Raw genomic sequence first — 6665 nt, forward strand, 5'->3', positions numbered from 1 at the left:
ATTGATTTGTCCCATTGAGCAAATTTGTCTCCATTATAAAAGAATATTTATGGTGGACTGTTGGAAGTCATCACCGGTGAAAGGCTCCATTAAGCATCGCAGCCAAATAACAAGCGCGACGGGACCAAAGTTGCACCTCACGTTGATTTTTGGTTCATTGGTCATGTCGCGGCTGTTCGGTCCAGGGTGTCTCTCACCATCGGTCAGTTGTGATCCGCGGTATATAAAATGGATGGATGGAGGACAGGAGTGATTTGGCATGCAACGCTAGCTCCCGTAATCGACGTTGAATTATGCGATTAGACATTAAATTGCCATGATGTGCACGTAGGTCAAAAGCTCACGACGGAGTACTTCGGACTCCTAAGTGGCCGCCCCTTCGGAAATGCTCATCAACAATCCTCGAGGTATTGATGGGTGCGGTTGATTGCAAACGTCGGCTTGTTCTCGGCGCCATGGCAACATCATGCTAGCTGCAAATGTTGTTGATAAAGACGTGAAGGATTAACATGAGTGCTCTCAAATTTTATTTATTTATTTTTTGGCCGAGCGCATATTTTGGCCCGTTTCCATTTCCAAAGGTGCTCGTCAACCGTATTTCTTTTTGAAACTCATCTTGCAGGTTACCAAGTGAACATAAAAGAAATATGAAACTGCACCTTTGTATAGTCACCATTCCTCAGCGAATGAAAACATACAAATCCGGCACTGTGTTGTTGTTTTTTTAAGTGTCGGTCATACACTTGTTTCTCATGGTCACGTTAACAACGTACGCGATGTGACGCACACGGATCTGGCGATTCAAGTGGAAATGCATTCGTACATTTGAAAAGATCCATTTCTATACAGCGCTCCGTTGTTCGCAACATGAACGTTATTCATCTACTCCGAGCGGCGAGTGATGACAAATGGGACTTAGCGCGGCCGTTCTTTAACTTCAAGGCGGAGAGCCTCTTGCCTACCTAATGTCGGTATAATTTGTCATCCTGAATTTTCGAGGAATCGACGGCCCATCACATTAAGCAGTCCTACATTTACACTCCGAGTTTTTTAAATATATTTTTTTCATGCTCCATCTGAAGCAGATAGCCCGAACACGTTTCATGTCTCTTTGTATCTGACACTAATAATGCCAAATGGATTTTAAAAAAAAACAAAACAAAACATGAGCAAGGTCTTATACACAGTAGTAAATATTTTTGGCTTCAGTAACTGTAATAATCTATAACCAGGTCTCCTTATTTGCATATTGAGGCATATTTTCCAACATATAACCCGTATGGAATTATGATTTTGGCGGTCACCTTCAAAAATCACATTCTGCCCTCAATTCACAGTTTTAATAATAATAATACATTTCAGTTGTGGGTGTTTTGCAGCTGTTAAAAAAAATCTCACCATGTCACTATCAACCAAGAGAGACGGTATATGAGCTAATTAAAGATAGAAAATATGTTCAACGTCAAGTCACAGGAGAAGAAATGGGATTGACGGTGTGTAGGCTGGTCGTGTTCCTGCGAGGGGGGGGGGTGTTGGTGCGTTCCTCTGTCAGGGGTTTGAATCCCCATTTTTTTTTTCCCCCGTGGAGGAGAATCTGCTGCTACTCAATGTCTTCCCAAACCACATCCATATAATGTGGAGCGACTGCTTCCATGTACCCGGTTGAGATATTTAAGTCGGACCCCCGCCCCCAGCCCCACAAAAAACTGGTGTGAAAGAGGTTAGTTAGCGATTTTTCCGGTGCGTTTCATATGGCCAGCCGCGTGTTCCGCAGATGCGGCCTCGAACCATCTGAAATCGCCACTTGCGGCGCGCGTCTGGCAGATTCGGCGATGACATCATGCTTTTTGGCGCATGTTAGAATGATTTGACATGCTCTGTTTGCCTTTCCGCAGCCCTCTCACACCCCCCCCCCCACCCTCCAGCAATGCCTTCGACGCTTGTCAAACCCCAAATAAATGCAAAAGTACACGCGCGCTCATGCAACAGCATCAGTAAATATCTCCCGCACAATTTGTGTCGCTCTCCATTTTCACTGCAGTTCTAATGGGGAGTCAATTTGTCCTCATCTACATTTCTTTCCATTATTCATGTTTTCAGCACACACAGCTTGCAGTTTCTCGCTTTTAGGCTAACTCTCATGTTAACTTTTTATTTTTATTCTCTCCCCCCCTCAGCTTCCCTTCTGCGTTTCCTCTTCAGCTCTGCTTTGAAGTCCTGGTGCCAGCCCCAAAACCAAGCTCCCTGAACAAGGTGAGAATTATTATTTCTTTTTTTCTTGCGGGTTTTAAGTTCCGAAAGGAACCCACAAGCGGTCCCTAAAAAAAAGTTCTCATTTGACCGGAATAGAGTCAAACCGTTGCGACATCCATTTCCTGTTTTTAACACGTCGAGGGGGACGTTTGCAGTGCGTATAAGGCGCATCGACGCGGGACCAAACAGAAATAATCCCTGCAGCCACACTGACAACTTCAAGCGAGGGGGCGTGTCAGAACCTCGGGCCTTGTCAAACCTCGTGACAATCTCGCTTCCCAGAGTTGAAACAATTCAAAGGGCTCCGCTACTTTTGTCCCGTTTGAAGTCGATATCTGAGCTATTCATCACCCAAGAATACTTTTCAACACAGCCGTGTAATTAAGCGTTGGAGTACATTGAAAGGGCCAATAAGATGAAACTTTAATGATCCCCGAGAGGAGATTGGGCTGTTGAATGTGGTCTAAAAATGTAGCAATGCAGTAAGCAAAATAGTCAGCCCACCCCACCCCTCTCTTTGCAGATACATACTGCGCATAAGTACACACTCATAAATAATGAGCTTGGCTTCCTGGGCCTTGTGTATCTCCTGACTTTCATCTGCGCTCAACAGAGCTCCTTTCCATTTCAAAGCCGTAACTACGACGCCGCCAGTCTCTCGCACGCCATCTGTAGCGGCATCGGGCCAGGTAGTGCTTGAAACGATGACGGCGGCCACATTTACAGTGGAATGCGATGGTGGGGGCACTAAAATACGATTCAAGAGAATCCGATTGAAAGAAGCACAGTTACCGCATGTTGAATCTAAACCACATTGCAGCTCCGAGTTTGTGTGTGCAGTCAATAAAGTGTGAGTGGCTTGATTTTTTTTTTCGGGGGGGGGGGGGGGGTCAAAGTATATATCAGGCCATTTTCTTAGCTTATTTCATGGATTAATTTGAGGATTTTTGAGCAGGTCATGACATAGTGCTTGCATGTTGAGTATGGGAGTTAAAGAGTGACTGAGACTAGAACAGTGATTATGTTTATTAATGCAGACGGTTGGCATTTGGAGGACAGCAAGAGACTTAGCAGTGTGTGTGTGTGTGTGTGTGTGTGTGTGTGTGTGCGTGTGTGTGTGTGCGCGTGTGCATACTGGAAGTCGAGGTGGTAAAGTGCAGCGCAAGCCTGCCCGGCACTCTGTGGGGAGTCATGCGACATGTTCCGAGATAAAACTCCACTTGGATCAGCATATTGAAAGATTTTTTATTTTTTTTCCTCAGCAGAATTAGCTCCTCGGAAGAAAAAAACCCCTCATTTGCATACCGAGTGAATGCAAAGCAGAGTGCCGAAATAACAACTCGAGCAACTTGAATCCTTATCCTTTATCCTCGTGGTGTTGGTTTTTTTTTTTTTTTTGGTTTTTCACCTCATTTATTTCTTCTGTTTGTTGTCCTGCACTCATGATGAAACGAAATCGCACCAGTGAATGAAATTGATTTTTTTTTTAACCAACTGCGGTTAGCAATTACGAATTAGAGTTAAAATCAGGATTTGCACCCCCCCTCACCCCCCCGACCCCCTCCCCCATGAGGCTTTTTCAAAGGAGGGTTTTCCAATTCCAAACGTTCACCATTTTTGACAGCTCTCCCAAAACTGACTTGAAGTCACAATGTGTGACCTCGTGTTTAAAAGCAGTCAGGATTTACAAGGAGGTTTTGGCTTCCACACAGGTTCTTGATTTTTAAAAGTGTCGACGGAAATGAATTAAAAAAATAAAATAAAATCAACTGTCAAAATATGTGAGCTCGGGTTTTAAAACGGTCACGGGGGTTTAAAAGCAAGTGGAATTATGGGAGAAGACAAGAGAGAGGGGATTAGTGGAGTAGCCGGGTAGAAGAGAGAGGGTATTGCTGTGGAAGGTTGTTCTTGATGTGAGCCAAGCCTTACAGAGATTAGACTCACCGGTCACACGTCAATCGCAGCGGACTTACTGTCAGGAATTTGGAAGTCTTTCACTTCCTGCGGCTCCATCGCCATCGCCGCCCAATCGTTTGTTTTGCTCTCATTAACTCGGCATCGGTTGCTAAGCAGCTGCCGTTAAAGGCAACGGCAAACAGCCGACGGACGGCGGCGGCGTGAAATGACAAATGATTTCGCACAAGCTTTTATCTGGCTCGCAGTTTTGGTTTCGATATTTGTTAGCCCTCGAAAAAGAAGAATTCACGCGCGTCCAATGAATTTGAACATGATTGACGGCAAGCGATCTCAAAGGTGCAATGTGCCAATTAGCGCTGTCAGCCTGGTGTTTTGTTTTCCCTGTCGGAGGTTGTCATCGTTGCTTTATTGCTTGCAGTTTCCCTTCCGATTTTTTTTTTGGGGGGGGGAGAGGGGGTTGAGAAATTCAACTGGACACACTTGTCGCCACCTGCGATCCAACAACTCATTAAGATCGTCGGCATTGCGAGAACTTCATTGGAAGTGATAACTGGAATGAACTGAAACATTCAATTTGTAGTCGTTCAGCGCAAACGATGACGTCTGTTGGACAGGACAGAAGCCTTCTTGAAAACTTCAAAAGAAAAATTATTCATTGTGATCCACAAATCAAAATAGAGCGTTTCTCCCAAGCCCAACAAGAAATGTTGAGAGCACAAGAACACGACGAGAGTCGCGACGCAACCGCGAATGCTTTTAACTCGTATCCAGTCGAGTCAGACCACCCGTTTGAAGTTGATGTAGTCCAAGCCTACCAAGGACATCGAAATTAATGTGCCTTTCTCAATCGACTTTTATCTGTGAAGATGAACTCTCGATTAAAATGGCAGTTTCATCATCACGCATACCAATGAGCTTTTCCTATCAGGCTTGTGTCTTCAAACGATGTCTTTTTTTTTTTTTCCTCTATTGACTGACATTCTCTCAGCAGTCTGAGTCAATTTTTTTTTTTAAGTTATGTAATGGCAAATAAGGTACGCTTGCTAAAAATCCACCCTTTCACTTCACGCTACCTCTGTGCCGACAGTTTTCTCAGAGGTGTTTTCTTTGGCCCGCGCGTTTTGATATCGGCGTTGGCGTGATCCCTCGAGCAGATTGCGAACATTGTTCTTGAAGTCGGTTCTTAATTAACACGGTCTGTCGGGACTTTATATCGGGTTTTTGTCGTGGTGTGTTGTGTTGCTCTCCAGCCATTAAAAAAAAAAAAAAAAAAAATCAATTCGGCGAGGCAGATTTGAAAAATAAAACGAAATCAACAAGAGACTACTTGTGTTTTGCAGACATTTCAACCTATGGGATTAATATTCCGTTGCCCATTCTTTCCCTCATTTGTGACTCCTCGAACAGCTTTTGAAGTGAGTTTGACTTTCCGGGAGACATGATTTCATCAATTAGCCGAACTGCATGAGCAGTGCAACACCCTTAAACGACATGATCTCCATTTTCACTCAATAGATGTCATTTTAGGACGTTTTTTTTTTTACAATAGGGAAGTGAGATTTTTGAAAAGGTCTTTAAGAAATAGTCTGACAAGACCACTGAGAGGGTTGTGACTAAATTATTACTGAACTGTCATGCGTTGGACAAAGCCCCTTGCTTGAACTCGGCCCCCTACGGCAACCTCATTTCTTTTTAAATGTTTTATGTCCGTCTCAGCCCGCCGGGCGACCTTTTAACTATAAGTCAAAGCTACAGTTGTTCATATGATATCAATTTTCGTCAATGATTTATCGGATACGTTGTGCTTTCCGACTTTTGTTTTCTTGTTGAGGTATGAGTTGATTTCGAATGATCTCATTCGATGTTTTCGTTTGTGGTCAAAGTCCAGCGTCTGTATTGATGGAAAAGTTGACAATCAGCTCTTGGGTGGTGACGAATGAGATGAATTCTTCGTATTGACGATCGAATTTTAGTTGTGCTTAAGCAGTAGCAAACGCCCAAATACTGTACGTCGCCATCTTCCGGCATCTCTCTTGCCCTCCCTTCCCTTCTCTCTCAGTTGCAGAGCATTTTAAGTGGATTGAAGAAAAAGGGGGTCCAATGTGATTTGACCACGGAGTATATGTGGGGAAGAAAAAATAGAATAAGCATCATCTGAATGGTTACTTGTGCATTCTTCCTTCGGGGGTCAACACCTTTCACATCAGCCTGTGCAGGAAAAAAAAAAATCACTTTTCTGGAAGGTTAAGACGAAAAAAAAGGAGCAGATCATTCCCTGCCTAATGTGCTTTTTGCTTTCTGCACCATTTTTTTTTTAGCTTCTGTTTTGCTGCTTCTCACTCACAGAGCAAATTCTTATCATTTAGGGCTCACTCTTCTGGCTTTCCCTTCACTTTTTTTTTTTTTTTGCACCGCAGTCTTAAAAGCGTGGCTCGGCGGTGACGACCCAATTACTCTAAGTTGTGCCTCCCCGGTAGGATGTAGCCACGTCGCCC

General features: G+C 43.9%; 1 long non-coding RNA gene across 1 annotated transcript in view; it reads left to right on the forward strand.

Moving 5' to 3' along the window:
• LOC127592431 (uncharacterized) overlaps positions 1 to 2250 on the forward strand; it is a 25378-nt gene extending 23128 nt beyond the window's left edge. The window contains exon 3 of the long non-coding RNA XR_007960125.1: positions 2178 to 2250. This is a non-coding gene — a long non-coding RNA (uncharacterized LOC127592431). The remainder of the gene's footprint in view (positions 1 to 2177) is intronic.
• The last annotated feature ends 4415 nt before the right edge of the window (positions 2251 to 6665 follow it).

This window comes from Hippocampus zosterae, chromosome 19, assembly GCF_025434085.1.
Source record: "Hippocampus zosterae strain Florida chromosome 19, ASM2543408v3, whole genome shotgun sequence".
Classification (NCBI taxonomy): Eukaryota; Metazoa; Chordata; class Actinopteri; order Syngnathiformes; family Syngnathidae; genus Hippocampus; species Hippocampus zosterae.